Source organism: Echeneis naucrates, chromosome 21 (assembly GCF_900963305.1).
Source record: "Echeneis naucrates chromosome 21, fEcheNa1.1, whole genome shotgun sequence".
Classification (NCBI taxonomy): domain Eukaryota; kingdom Metazoa; phylum Chordata; class Actinopteri; order Carangiformes; family Echeneidae; genus Echeneis; species Echeneis naucrates.
The window spans coordinates 12411417-12427939 of NC_042531.1; positions in this window are offsets into that span (position 1 = coordinate 12411417).

The following is a 16523-nucleotide window of genomic DNA, read 5'->3' on the forward strand; positions in this document are numbered from 1 at the left end:
TGAACCCCGCCCCTCGCCCAATGTGAGCTGGGATTGGCTCCCGCAGCCCCGCGACCCGGAAACGGACAAAGCGGTAGAAGATAGACGGATCCGTGCTGGGCTGGAGGAAATCCTCCTCAGGGCGTCCTGAGCGCCACGCCCACCAGAGGGGAAACGGCGGCACAATTTAAAAAACGCTGCCCAGCAGTTAGCTTTAAACATTATTTCAACATGTCAAAGGAGCACCTTTACACGCTAGCTGTGCCGGAGAAAACACGACACAGTGAAGAACTCATATGTGGGTCTTTCTCATTGCCTTTTGCCTTCATTTTCATGGAGAAATGCTCCCACTGAATGAAGGTGACGTGTCGATATCAACCCGGTAAGATCATTATTTAACCCAATTGTGATAAAAGGTTAGGCTACATCCACACTACTACACCATAATTTTAAAATGGCTTTTTATAACCCAAACGTTTCAAATCTGGGGTGAAAAGCTGATTTGTAACAGAAGCGGTGCTGCATGCATCATCCTCACAGTTTTAATACAAATTAAGATGTAAATAAAAATATATTGAGGCATACAATAAATATAACAACTTCTGACCACTGCATATCAAATCAGGCTTAAAATGCAAGTTTCGTATAAACCACGCCCTCTTTGGGTCTAAGTCCCGCCCCTTACGAGTATGTATACGGATACAGATAATGTAGACGAACAGATAGTCGACCATCCCTAATATTTACAACATTTTTATTTTAGTTATTTTTTAACCTTAAATGTAGCTTTAAACAGTTTAGCTATTTATTATAAAAACAGAATGCTCTATATATTTTAATTTAAAAAAGGACACCTAATTAAAAACATTTGTTAACAGAGAACATTGTTTCTTATTCTATGCCATTATAATGACATATTGTGTGACAGAGTGAGAGGTGTGTCCTAGTCGTTTGTAAATACATGTGTGGACACGCAAACTACTGCCTCTGATTTGCCCTTATTCCCATCTATGGTTGTGTCATAATGCCACCTCTCTGCCCCATATTTTATACATACATATTTTTGCAACACTTTAGTTCTAAAGATCTCAAAGAAATGTATATTAATGGCAAACAAAATGAAATGGTGAAATTAGAGCCATTCTAATTTTGAGCAAAGAGATGCTAAAACAGGTTGTTGAATAATAAAACCCTGTACATGCCAAGATAACCTTTATTGCCAATGTAGCGCACATAAACTATCTTTTTCATTTATTTTCATATAATTAATAGGGGAGAAGTTAAATAAAATTTCAAGCTGATTAAAGATCAAAACACCTTCCTCTCCTCTTTAGCGTAATCCCTTTTTTGGGCACCTTTCTAACCCCTGATAAATTTAATACAGTTAATCAAGAAAAAAAATGCACCTAATGTTTTAATTTGAAATGCAGAGTGATCACTTTAATTCCACCATTAGTTTCTAGTCTTGTTTTCATAATTACTATGTGGGGGTTGTTGTTGGTAATGTGCAATTTTGAAGAAAGTAACTAATTTCAATAGTCTTGGCCAATTACACTTATTTAATATGTGTACTATAATTGCATTAATCAGTAATTACATTTATAGGTCTTCCTGCCAGCATCTGCATGGTTTCTTGTTTACACAGAGCAGTTGTATTTGCATGTATATGAACAGCATGTGGGTTGCATACTGAGCAGCTAGTGAGTCATTGGATTTTGCAGATCAATGGCTGTCGGTCGATGGATGGCTGAGTGCTTTGCAATGACCACCCAATCCAAGCACTCTACTCATTCCGTCAGGCATCTAGGAAAGGAGGTCACGTACACAAATTTCCTCTCACTCCGTCCTGCTTTCCATTTTCAAAGCACATCGTTGCTTCACACTCCACTCACTCACTCACCCACCCGCCCGCCCACCCACTCACTCATGCACGCACATGCACACATGCACACGCACACACTGCACTCACTCACCCACCCACCCATACGCGCACACATACACACTTTGTATAAGGCGATGAATTCAGCCCGTGGTGGAGTTCTGGAACTGAGTGGAACTTGTTTCTCTACAATCTCAGACAAACTAATGAAGACAAGAGAGACAGCAAGGAGAAAAGAGGCTTGATAAGATAAAAGCTGAGGAGACTGTGAAGAAAAGGGGAAAAGCTGAGAACAAAAGAGAGAAAAGATGTGTAATTTTACCGAGGAAGTGAGATCTGTTTGTAATAGTTCCTGTACTGGTCAGAGGAGTAAGACAAAGCTTGTGACTTGACCATACTTGTCGATTCATTGTATTGTCAAAACTGTGTGTGCATACTTAAGTGTGTGTGTCACAGTCCTCGATAAGACAGAAACCAAGACTGAGCAAGAGTGGGAAATTCAGTATCAATACGAGCAGATAATGTGAATCCCTACATCTCTATTAATGAAAACACACGTTGCATAGACGCTTGTATATTTCATGAAGGCACACGGAGGATGCAACTATAGATTTTAATTTATGGATGAGTGAAGTTAAGACAATTCAAATATTAATGCAAACTCAAAAGTAAAAATACAATCTTCAAATATGTCTTTTTCATTTTCCATTTGATCATGCAATATCTCAGTCGAATCAAAGATTTAAATATGTATAAGTTTGCGCCTGTGCTGAGAATGCTAATATATTTGAAGGAAATTCTTCAAAGACATCTCCCAATTTATGTTTAATATTCATACAACAAGGAATATTTGTAAGCTCACATGCTGCACAACAATTGCAATAGTACGATAAACACATTCATTTAAATCTGATTTCCATATCACCAGCCTGTGTATGAATTTGTATGAATATGGACACACAAGGCAGACACAACCTTATTTCAAATGAGACCTTTAAGAAAAAGAAAAAAAAAAACAACACAGCCATAAACCTCGGACCTAAAGATGCAAGTTAGTTTAGTAATTTTAAAGTTGGAAAACCTGCAAATACACCCACACAGAGAGAAAACACTATCTGATTTACAGATGACATATTTAAAAAGGTGGGGAGGGGGTTTAGTCATTTTCATAGTGGACTTAGGTCATCAAACTATCTGCCAGGGCAGAGGAGATGCCAGCCACTGTCACAGAGTTGACCTATGAAGTCAGCCACAGAGATGGATGCTTTTTGACTGTGGTGAATGTTGCCATAAATAATCACACAGTCAAGGTAGTGCAGTTCACTTTGTGCGTGTGAATGTGCATGTGTGGGTCAGAGATCATAAAGTGTGTGTGTGAAGCTGGATCAGAGCAACAAGGTTGTGCGCATAAATGAGTGCATGTCCTCTGCATCTCCCTCCCTCTGTGTGTACTTCTGTGTGATGTGACAGCCGCAGGAATGTGTATGTTAGTTCCAGTCCATTGCTTGAGAATGAGAGCTGAGGTAGTTTTCTGTCCACAGGTGCATGTGTGCTGTCTGCCAAAGATTGAGAACCTATGTCGACAGCCGCAAAGATCAAGGTAGATGAACGTTATTATGTCTTTGTTTATGGGTGTGTGTGTGTGTGTGTGTCAGCTGCAGGGTAGGAGAGTTCCTCTAGTGTCTGAAGTGATTAGCCTTGTATGTGTTTAACATCAGAGGTGAGACTCAGTATTAAAGCCTCAGTGTTAACACATTCAAATTCACCTGATTGTTGGCAACTAAATTTTGTTTTTCTCACGTGATTTCCTTAAAATCTAGAACCAGAAACATAAATTATGTTGATTTTCAGCATTAGGTAGATTAAAACTAGTATCATAAATTTTTGCCGATGTATAACATATTTTACCATGTTATATTATTGGATAATGTATATATGTTGTGACTTTTAAGTTATAAACCAGTTGTTGAGCTGTGTGTCATGAATGTTCCAACACCTCAGCAATGTTACATTTCACACTGAGAACATGAGGTGTGTCATGGTGTCAGACAATGTAAGGCCATCAAACAACCTGGTAGAAAGATTGTGTTTGTGTGTGTGCTTGTCACTTTCCCAGAAGGAAAATCAAATTTATTCCTTTTGCCTACATGTATGATTAAATCATTAAGGCCGAGTAATGTTGGTGTTTGTATGTGTGAACGCATGCGGTTCAGCAGCAGCGACCTACGCAAATTCAAATTCACAACATATGAATAGCTGTCACTTCCTGTTGCTGCTCTGACAGTTCCATTCATGTGCTTCTATCCCATTACTAAAATATTCAGTGTTACACAGCCATATTGAACAGGCAGGTAATCAATTCACATCAGATGCTGACACGTGTGTTAATTAAAGCATCGATAGATTACCTCTAAGGGAGAAGAGAGACATTGTTCATATGATACTGTATTTAGAAAAAAGTTTGCATGGTAAGCCTACAGGCTGCAAGAGAAATAGAAGACTGTGTGAAAATGACACTTCTCCTGTTATAATAAGACATATAAAAGTTTCGTACCTTACCCACCTGCAAAAATTAAATATTAAAGCTGCCAACTGTCTGATCAAATATTAATTTTTGCCACAGGGCTCTAAAGAACTCACATTAATTAGTTGAGTGGTGTCCTTGGCTTATTTAGAGATCAGAAGTTCTATTTGTGGAAGAAATCTTTACTTACAATCTTACAATCTTTTCAGTCTTCCTTCACATTGATTATGAATTGCAGCTTCTTCTTCTTCTTCTTGTTTTATTGTAAATATTTGGTTCAATAAAAGCACAGCAATTTTTCATTGAAAAAAATAAAATAAATAATAACCCTAAACCTAACCCTCATTTCTAAAATTTTCTTTCAATGACATTAATAAAATCCTGAAAAGTCAGAAGAAAGGTGGGCAGTGGCAGAGCTGACTTTTTTTTCCCCGTTGTACCTCTGCACAGGTGGATAATTATACATCAGGGAGAAATAAGGAAGGAGAGAGTGACAGAGGGGATGACACCACAAAGGTAATAAGATGGACTTGAATCCATCTAATGAGTTCACAGTGACTCATTTCACATGCCAACTAATAGCATGGTCCTATTATTTGAGCTTCATAGTATACTGTACAAATTAAATTCTATAAATCCTGTTCACTTGTTCCACATCATATGATGCCATTATCTGCCCTGGTTTATCCAAATATCTTACTTTTCAATATCATATCATATTGCGGTGTCATGTGTTGTATCATATCCTACCCTAGTCCATTAAATATATATATAATTATTTTGGCATACTGTCTCATTTATTTAATTACATAGATTCCATTACTTCATATTGTAGTGCAACATATGGTATCATTTTGTATAGTTTCACATAAAAATTTTATTGTGTCACATCATATAATTTCTCATTATACCATATTTTATAATTTTTCATTCTATCACTATGGCCATAGTGTGAAGGGTTAGGGTCTATTTATTTATAGTTACTGCCACATTGGCTCTTTCACAATGACAGCAGCTGATAAACGGTCATTCGGGTTAGTGGTATGAGTATCTGAACACAAGTTGTTAAATTTATTGTTGAGCGTCCCATCTTACTTATACAGGCAACCACCGTGAACTGCCTTCTATTTGGTGCAGGCAGCCTGAAAAGCTGTGTTTCAGTTTCGCATACAGCACTGATTTCTTGTAATTCTTGTAGAATATATCAAAGCAATGCAGTTGACGGAGAAGACTCAAGTACTTAATACTTGTAGAAAATATGCTGCTTTTTCAATATGCTTTTCTCGGTGGACTGCGTTTGTACACATTTTATTCATACAAGGTGGTAAACACTGACTTGCTTTCACCAGCAGCAACAAACATTTCCACTCTGCTGCTGTCCCAAGGCTTTTTCTTCTGATTGCACTTATACACAGTTATATACATGGCAGCCCTTTAAAAGTTAGTTCACTGTTCTCTGACATAGCAAGACAACTAAGAAATGTTTGTTTTTGCCTGCTGCAACATACATTAATTATAGTTTCCATGCAAAATAGATTGGCTTTGCAACTTCATTGAGTGGCCAAGGCAGTTGTAGAGTTCATGGCACAGATGGCTCTGCCTGTCACTACAGTCTAAATAAATGTAGCTGCTGCCAATTTATTATGTTGTGCCTCTCGTTTTAGCTGATTTGATAGGTGGAAAATAAATCTCTTTTTAGAAAGTCACACGCTCAGTGCTGCTAAAACAGTGGAGTACCACTTAAATTCAGACAAATAAAGAATTAAATGCAGATTGTTTTTTTTTTTTTTGTTGTTTTTTTACTCTTAGTATGACCAGAAGTGTGTTTTGTATGCATTTACTATATCACATGGCTAATACACTCTATGATGTCTATAGAGAGAACAGCTCCTACATTTATTTTCACATTTCAGTGAAATCTTTACACAACATGTTACTGTTTCCAAAATTGTGCTGTATTACAGAGAGGACTGAAAGTCTGATGCGTCATTGTTTGGGTTATTCTTCTATTTTTCTCCTGGACATGTTTGACTTTGAGAATAGGGGCTGTCTGTTAGCTTAGTCTCCTGTTGTCTCCCACTGTTTACCGCTTTTGACTGCTTTTAGGACAACACTGACCTGTATTTTCTTTCCTTTTTGGATATGTCAACCCAGCATTTCATTTACTTCACAGTAATCTGCAAGAAAAGATGCAATCTTATTTGTCTATTCATGAAGATCAAGCAAGAACTGCAGCAGAACCTGATGAATGTATTTTAATTTTCATTGGGAGTCCCATTTCTGTTGCAAATTCATTAAGAGTCTGGTGATATTTTATCACATTTAAATGTTGTAGAACTCGCCACGACCTTTTCTGTAGCCAAGCATACCTCAATATAAGAACTGGGAGAGTTACTGTGGCCTAGACGGGCTGACATAATTCAATGAACAGCTGTCTTCAGGGGCTGGATGAAGCAGCAATATGGTGTTGTCACGTCACTTCATTTTCAAAAAGTGCAAGTTCACAACACAAGTTATCGGAAGACACTTCCCAAATAGAGCAAGTCTAGAACTCAATCAGACCCAACAATCCCCACCAAAGGCAAGCAGTGGCAAGGAAAGATTTACTGATCTATGGAGAATTTTCTATTAGCGTCACCTGCTTTTTCCATCTTAAAACGTGTTAGTTCAAACCCAGTATTTATATTTAAGATTATAATTCTTTAAAATCTTTCAAATTTTGCTGCCAGAATTTTTTTGTCACTAGTATGCAAAGAATCTTGGGATATGTCGAGCCACACAGGATCCACTTGCTGAAGCCTTTGGGCTCTGTAATAGAAGGGCACCTTTGGTGGCTACATTTGAAGGAGCTTTTCAAAACGGAACAGCCTTGTTGCACCGACTGTGACATATTTGCTCTTCTAATGCACTGTCTGAAGAATGTCGCTCCTGAATTGGGACATGGTTCTTACTGACAGCATGCTGCTAACTTCTGTCATGGCATAATTTGTTTTAACTTTTGTGTTTGTATGGTTACTTTTGTACACATGTTGAGACCATTGCATTTGACTGGTCTGGGCTACTGTGGATACTGATATAAATATGTCAGTTCTTTGCAACCAAAGTCTTGACATTGAATGTACAGTTATTTGCCTAACAACCACAAGAACGTTTTCCAAAGACAGCAGACAGAAGCAGATGCAAAAAAATATATAAGGTTAAAAAAAGTTTGACTGTCCTAAAATTGGTAATGGATTTGTTTGGCTTTGTACAGCAGATAACACTTAATCCCAGGCTTTTAACTTTATAACTCGTGTGTCCTGTGTCTGTGGAAAGATAGATTTACGTGATGTACTGTTTGCCAATAAGTGTTGTGACTTTTTGTTAGCTGACAATCTGCAATGGATCTTTTAGGCTTCATTGGAGTGCAGCACTTACAGCACCAACAGGAACATGTCTTTCATTTCATTGCGAATATTTCTTTTTAAAATCCTCTTCTGCTTCCCGTCATCATGAGCACACTATCATGCCTCGATGTTTAGGCGCACTTGAGTTTGCATTTAAATACCGCTCATCCCTCTCTCTTTCTCACAGACAGACAAGCTTCAAAATGATGTTTGTTTTTTTTTTTTTTTTTTTTTTTTTTTTACATGAGACAAAAATAAATAATCCCAAAATGACCAACATTTTAAACACTTAAACACTTACTCTCTTTTGTCAAGCAGTGACCTCCACTATGCTGCTTATGACAATTACTCTTCAGGGGTTTTTAGGTTAACACAAGCATGTGACATGTCCTTGGTGATGCTACTTGTCGCTGCTGCGTCATCAGGCAGTTGCTATAGTGGCTTAAGTGTGCATTTTGTGCTTTGTGCACTCCTACCTGTATATAACCATCTCCCAGTTTCCTGCAATTTTTAGTCTAAACGCATCCCTGATTCGTATCTGTACTATACTGTCTCATCTTCACTTCGGTCAGACCAATCAGTGAGTGTTTTCTAGTGTGCCACCCCTTTAGACTACTACTTGGTCATTATTGAGAGCTCAATCAAACCATGAAAACCATTTTGGATGGTGGTTTTTGTCGTATACCATAAATATCATAAACCATTCAGGATATGTTCACACAAAGAGCTGGTGCTAAACACCAGAGAACACCAAAGATCTAAAAATATTAATGATATTAATAATCCTAAAATTCAATACATTAAGTTCCCAATATATGACTTCCTGCTCAGATTTTTATGAAGTACTCACCTTCTCTCCTTTGTTTCTGACTTGGTCGCCGCAGTTTGCTTGGCTCCCCACCCCTAACAGATCGATAGCTTATAGAATAAAAAGCTCTTTAAAGTATATTAATACCCTCTGGTTCCTCTTATTTTTCTTATTACCAGCAATTTAAATTATAACAACCCATGTGTGGGAGAAGGAGGGTGATATCTTTCTAGATGAGTTTCTTGGTCTGTTTAGGGGAATATTTCTGGAAAATGGGTATCAAGCACTGCTGCCTCACAGGTAATAGTTCACCTTGGCCTGTTTTAAGTATTAAGCCCAATCAGATAGCTATGTTGGTGAAAATCCATTGTGATCTCCATGATACATACATATCTGAATAAAACATCAGATCAATGTTTTTAAGTAAATTGCAATGGACGTTTTAAAATTCACCATGTTACAAAAAAATGTCATCAATGTTTTAGTATACTATATCACAATATAAAAGATTTTGTAATGTAAAATTGGTGCATACTACTTAGAAAATCTTTACTATATGCAAGTGTCCTCCAACTTATCCCGTTTTCTCTCTCATGCCTGCAGAAGAACAGAACATGCAAAATGCAAAGAGCCATTTAGCACATTACATGCACAGCCATATTGCATATTTTAAATCAGGTTTCTGTGTACTTACGCTCATTTGTATTTGTGTGTCTGTATGAATGAGCTTGTGTGTTGCTGCCAGATAATGTGTATGTGTTAAAAACATGAGAGACAGAGCTACAGGCCACGATTGACATGATCAGCTATTGGTTAAAAAAGGCTGCCAGCTTTTTCCACTTCTCTGCTCTCATGATCAGAGCAGGCTGGTATACACATACACACAATCACCAACACATAAAATACATTCAGCCATAGTCATCTGCCAACAGCAGTGATCACTTGGCTTCTCTTCTTCAGCAAGACCCATACCACACACCAGATGTTCAGTGTCACCATTTAACCAGAATTGAGCATTTGCATGACAAGAGGGGAAAAGTAAGTATTTAGTGAGTAAAAAAAGAAGCATTGGGTGCTGCTGGAATTCTGGATGTGATGACTGGCTGTTTGAGATTGTGGAAAATTTTTATGTGACTACCAAAATCACCTGAAGTAATCTGATTTTAAGAAAGCAGCAGAAAGAGGCATAATGGAGCCTCACTGATCAAACTTATGCTCAGCTTCATAATATGAAAAATGCTTGACGTGATGACAGATGGTTAGCTAATAATATGTTCACGGTTAAGTTAATTATGTTTTAACAGGACGCCTTATGTATGAATGATTAATTGAGTGACCTCTTGGTCATTATCACAAGGCCTTAAAAAGGTCCCATCAACCTGGTTTAGACACACATAACTGTCTTTCTCTCAACACTCATCAAAATTATGACACTAATTCTGTTGAAATGCTTCTTAAGTGAACACAGCGGGAGGTGTGTAGCTTCTGCATAAATTCATACTGATGTGACAAATTAGAGTTGATGCACTCTTTCCTTCACAGGAAATTCAAACTCATACATAGTCAGAACACAAAACGGAGATGGGCAGCTGAGAATGGAGGGATCTTGAAAAATTTCTGTGGCGCTCTCAGATGCTTAGTCGCCTGGTTGTGCCTATAGGCCTCCTGATTGAACAGCTGCTGTATCAATTCAGAGACCAGTACATTGGCTATTTGCAGCTCAGCGGTAACTTCTCCAATAAATCTCCTGGCACAGATAGAGAGGGAGACACATGAACACAACCCTCTCACATTGCACTCACTGCTCCAATCCAGCATTCTTGTTGGGTGAACTGGAACTTTGCCACATTCGCTCAAGTAATCCACACATAATTTGAAATAGAGAAACTCCAGCCCCTAAGAGCTCATATTCCTATTTGATGCGAGATGACAGCAGGAGGTCGCTTTAGGCCTACGATACATGGACATCAATTTTAGGCGCCCTGGGTTTGCACAGGCAGATCTTCCTGCAGCACACTGAGACAAAAGCAAAATCATTACCAAAGTTATGAGAAAAAAAAAAACATTAACTCATGCTGGTGGTTGGACAGGAATTAGTGATAATGTTTTACACTGGTGTTCTCTCAGGGCACAGTGTTTCTGTTTGTCAAGTAAAAGCCTCATTATGTGAATGTGCTGCAAAACAGCCTAATTTCACAAGTGGAAGTTATTAGCTTACCTATCTCTACCTGCCTCATAATTTTATACCAGTAACAAAAAAATCACTCAACCACTCTGACCAGTTAGTCACTCAATTAATCAGTCAGTCAATAAAACGTATCTTGGGGGCAGGATTGTTGATGGCAGGTTTCAGACCTCTGAATCACTGCTCACATTTGATTAGCAATAAACAACTTGAGACCAAATTCACCTAAACGCTGATCATGTGTAAGTTGCTGAGTTTCCCAATAATTCCAATTGAACAGTTCCTCAAGACATCATGTTTAAATTATGACAGTTTTTGGAAAATGCATTCTTGTCTCTGTTCATGCCATGAACAATTCATTTCTTCATGGTAGTGCTTTCTATATACGCTAACCAGTTATATGGATTTTTTTTCCCCCCCCCACGTGACCCAGGTATGGCCAAAACATATTACTTTCCCCACAGCCTCTGGATGGACACCTTGCTGCTCTGAGTTAATCAGTGCTCAACCCCACCCTATAATATTTATATAATTTGAACTGTGATCAAAGTAGTGAGGGATTATTCTCTTCTTCTTTGTCTACGGCCCCGATCTCTCTCATGCACCAGTCTCCCTCTTTCCTCTTTTTTCTTAACCATCATGTTTAGCACCCTTATTCGTGTCTTGCTCCTCTCCTTTCATCATTTTCACCCCCCCCTTCTTCCTTGTCGCCATCTCGCATCTGTCTTTTACCTTCCAATCTGCAGTCCTCCCCTCCCCCTCTGATGTTGTGAGAAATATCAATAATCACTGCCTCCTCGTGTTAGACCACGTGCTCCTAAAACGCCATGTGTGAACCACTGCTATGTGCACAACTTAATACATTTCTGGCTGCACTGCACAGGAAAGCAGTTACTTTATGAATGACCCTGGCCTACACACACAGCGCACAAATATGAGTATGTGTGTGTGTGTGTGTGTGTGCCTCACATATTAAAAAGGAACTAAATCAAAACCCAAATTAAATAAAATTTGGGAATAAAAATGCAAAAAAAAAAAAAAAAAAAAACTGGGAACAAAAATAATGAATAATGGAATAATGAATGAATGATGAATAATAATGAATAATGAATACATTTCTGTATCTTGTGTATTTAACACCTACTGTGTTTTAAATATTTTGTAAATTAAATTAAATTAGGCAGCGCATTTTATACGTATATCAGCATAAACCTGTATTTCTTAGTGACAATCCAACATGGCTGTCAAATTACTGCTGATAAGGCACAATCTTCACCCAATCTCAATTAATTCCCAAGAGCCCATAATGCAAGATAATATTTGTTTCTGTTAATTACTGATTTTCAATAACAATTACTGTTGATTTAATGCTATAATAACATTATTAGTCAGAGTTCACAAGATGTAAATAGACAGTGTTTTTGTGCTTTTTGAAGGCCTGTTTTTAGTTATTTGTTGACTTCCAGTGTTGGGGACAAAGCTGGTGTTTATGATTGTTTATTATGTTACATCAGCAGATGTGTCCTCATGAGGTAATGATATTTTTCACCTTCGTTGTTCTCTTTACCATCTATTGCAATACCTATAAGATGTTTTATAATCCATTACCCTGCAGTACTCTCCACTCCCGGTATACAGGTTTCCATGTTAGTCCACCCATCTCATGATTTCAGACAAAGTGTCAGACCTTGTTCCAAACTACAGGGCCATTAAGCAATAAGAGTTTCCTGCATGCTTCTCTCGAGCTGCTTCTTTACAGTCTGTGCCACAGTCTGACATCTCTCCTGAATTTTACTTTTATATGATCTCATAGACATGCTGATCATACTTTGCAAACAAATTTTGAACTGCTTGTCCTCTTGGTTTTGTCTTTTATGTTCACTTGTTTTAATATCTGTTTGTGTGTCCTTTTTCTTTTTTTCTTTTTTTTTTTTTTGAAGCTCTTTTGTGACAAAGCACTTTGTGACAAGTGCTTTATAAATAAATCTGACTTGATATGACTGCTAAACCATATAATATGATGGGGGGTGGGTGTGTGGATAAAATTACATCTTAAAGCATTGCTACACCAGTGAAGCATGCTGTGGGAGACGGACAGGAGGAGAAAGCCTCTCAGACAGCTTTATGCAGGTTGACGGAAATTTAATTGGAACACTCATGACATAAATGAGATCTTATGTCAAAAGGATAGAGATGGAAAATGCAGAGACCAGTAGTAGAGCACTTGTTTTTATTTAACTATGTGTTCTGAATAAGAGAAAATGACTCTAATGATGACAGCTTTATGTGTAAATTGTGTATGTGTGTCTCTTTGCGTTACCATGCACAGTAGACAGCTACAAGAAAAGGTTGTCTCACTGACCGTGAGCTTTGATGACAGTAATGAGGCGGATACGCTGAAAACAGGATTAAAATGCAGTTTAGAAGCAACAATTTTATGAGATGAACAACAGGTTGTATAAACCAAATGACAGAAGAAAATGCATTTTGGAAGCTATGAATTCTCAAAACTCAGCCAGATTTTTCATTTCTCTTCATTATTTTTAAGATGAGTATAACACCATAACCCTATTTTCTACTTTCTACAGGTTTGACGCCGTAAACCGTACACCGTAAAACACTTACTTCTATTCATGATGTTTCTTCACAAAGTTTAAATAAATTGAATCAAACATCAGCCATGGTATCACTTTAAGTGTCTTCGAAAATAACCATATATGTGTATAATCCACAGAACACGATTACTTTAGTCAGGGCTGTTAGGTATACTGTCTTACATAATATCATATGTAACAATAAAGCATCAAACTAAAAGGAACTATCTAAATAATAAATATACTGTCCTCGTCCATATGTCAACATGTAGGCTATATCTGTGGTTATTTAGACTTGCACAGAGAAATGAAATAGTTAAGGATAGGTGGTGAGTGTCAAAAAGACGGAAAGAGTGTTTAAGACTCCAATGAATATTTTAAGAGAGAACAGGAGCTGTGGGAGGGATGGATGAACTGAGAGAGAGTTTTAGCTGTTGAGAGACAGAGAGATAATTTAATAGACGGGCAGAGCAAATTTGTTGGAGGAGAGACAGAAAAGCTGGAGGGATGGGAAATGAATGAATGGTAGACTAATCTGCACTAAGCGATGGAGAGAAGAACCGACATTAATTTAATAAGATGGATAAATGATGGACACATACGTGCATTGTGTGATGTTGAAAGACAAAAAAAAAATAAAACCTGGGCGCCCTTGTGACAGAAGGTGAAACTGGTTATGTAGTGGCACAGATAAAGAAAAAACTGATGGTGGGATGGTGGGAGGTGTAGGTGGGGACTCACATGTTCGCCTGTGAGCAGTTAGAGAGAGATTTTATCTTACTTACAACACAAATGTTGGCAGGAAAAAGCAAAAAGCACACACAAAAATGCTCAGTCTCTCTGCGGATCAACTCATTTCAAGCTTGACACTCTTCCTCTGGGAGCATGAAGATGTTACATTGAGGCAAAAATGAAGCATGACAGTCTCCTATTAGAGCACAAATACAGCAGAAATGGCCTGCGCATGCCACTGACTGTGATGGCACTGTGCACTGATATCTCTGCAATGATTCGTCTTGCTGGTTAAATCAAAATGCTAATGTTAGTGCCTGTATTTATTCAACTACTTGAGATAAATGGCATGCACTTTGGGATTTTTCTCTCAGTGTTTAGTACTTGCTTGACCTCATGTACCAGATGATTCTGGGCTTTACTGCTATGCCGATGATTATCCTCTTTACCTGTTCCTGGTTATATTGAAATAATGACTCAAATACGAAACGATCCTACAAAAGACAAAATAAAAGTGATGCTCATTTACAGCAGTGCGGTGTTCCTGTACTGTAAACTATTATGCATCTGCATAGGCTTCACTTAGTTGTTATATTTTTATCTACTAGAAAAGACAAAAATACAAAGTTCAACCATAGACATTAGCTTCTGAATCACTGAGAAGATCAGACTATTTTGAGTCAACATGTAGTTTCACCCTGGAAATTCTGGGTTTGGTGTCTGCACAGTCTGAGAGGAAAACAGACATTATTTTTAAGCTTTTTTGGGGCACTGCATAATTATTACCACTCTCAGGTGCAGCTATTTCCTCCCACACTGCTACATGTGTTTTGTTCTCTCATAATGCATTTTTGCCTTCCACTGTGTATTAGGAATAACATAAAATAAAAAACAAACAAACAAAATCACTATTGATGAACCATTGGCCATTTGATACTTGAGCTTTTATAATATTGGTAAAGTGGCAACTAAATACAAAAAACAGCCTGTATTATTCCATCCATGTTATGATCTTTGCACCCCAAAACGCCTTAATTCCACACAAAGCTTCACTGTTTAGTTTTATGTGTCTGGTTTAATTAAAGAGAAAATATGAGCTTAAAAATTGTATATTTTATTTGATGATTGCTTGTACAGTCGTACTATAACTGTATTAATACCCAAACCAGAAATTAAAATGATATTTAATTAAAACTGTGGTTAAGGTTTGGTTGGGGTCAGATGCAGTATTTAGTAGTGTTGTCCCATGATTCCCTTATCTGCTCCTGCCATAATGTCCATGGTTACAAAGCGGGGCTGCTGTTCTGGGGCACTTTGGAACATATTGTAGGAACATGCAGTTTTGACATGGTCACAGCACGTCAGAGCAAGGTGTGAAACCAGCAGCATCGGTGGAATATGGGCCCGTTATTTTTCTTTTAATATGCTTTTGCAAATGTTCCTGATTTGTTGCTATGTCTGCAAATGATGCATTGTGCATAACTGAATAATAATGATACTGATGTCAACTGTCTTCTGCTCATTATTTTTGTTTTGTTTGGGAGTTAGGGTGTGCTGGCAACACAGTGGACACTGCGTCCCCTAGAGTCCTGATGTCCAAGTAGCTGGACTAAACGCTCTATTCACTGACAGCACTCAAGTTTATTTCAAATCAAACTCAGATGTTTATTTTTATCCTTTATCCAGATGACAGTCTTTGGATATCGTCTTTATCCGAGTTTGACCTTTGAACAACTCTCCCAAATCACTTACTTTACTTCAGTTGGGCAATGTTTCCAGTGATATCCGTTACACAGAATCACACGTGCCTCTAGGAGCTGTATGTTTAAAATCCCATCACACCTTATTTACCTTTCAGTTTGGAAGGTGTGACTTATCTCCCAATTGTGAAAAATGCTGCAGCTAACTTTTATGCCCTTCACATTCATGGCTTGGCACTTGTACAGTTACTCCTTGGATTTCATTGATAATGTCTTTGGGCTGTGTCGCCCAAACCTCGAGCTATATCTGTAACCTTTTAATCTGCTAGGAGCCTAAGCAGAGTTGCAGATACTTATACAGAGCTTTTTTTTTGGTTGTCTTGGTTAAAAAGAAAGAGAGATAAAGCTTTTGCTGTTAGAGATGCTACTGCTTGATAAAGCGCAGATCTTAAGTCAGTACTATCTGTCTAAATAACCTCTCAAAACTCATCTCTACCACTAAAGCCTGTATCACAAATTGACTCACACTGGCTTGTTTTCTTTGCCTCATAAAAAAAAAAAAAAAAGACACATTGACAACCTGTTTTAAAAGAGGGGAGGGACTCAGGAGACATGAGCAGAGGAAAACAAAGCAAGCACATAGCAGACAGGGAGACAGATGGGCAGACCAAAAGACAGACAAGTGGATGGACAATTGTTGAGGAGAGGAATAGAAAGTCCTGACTGCTGCTGCGGC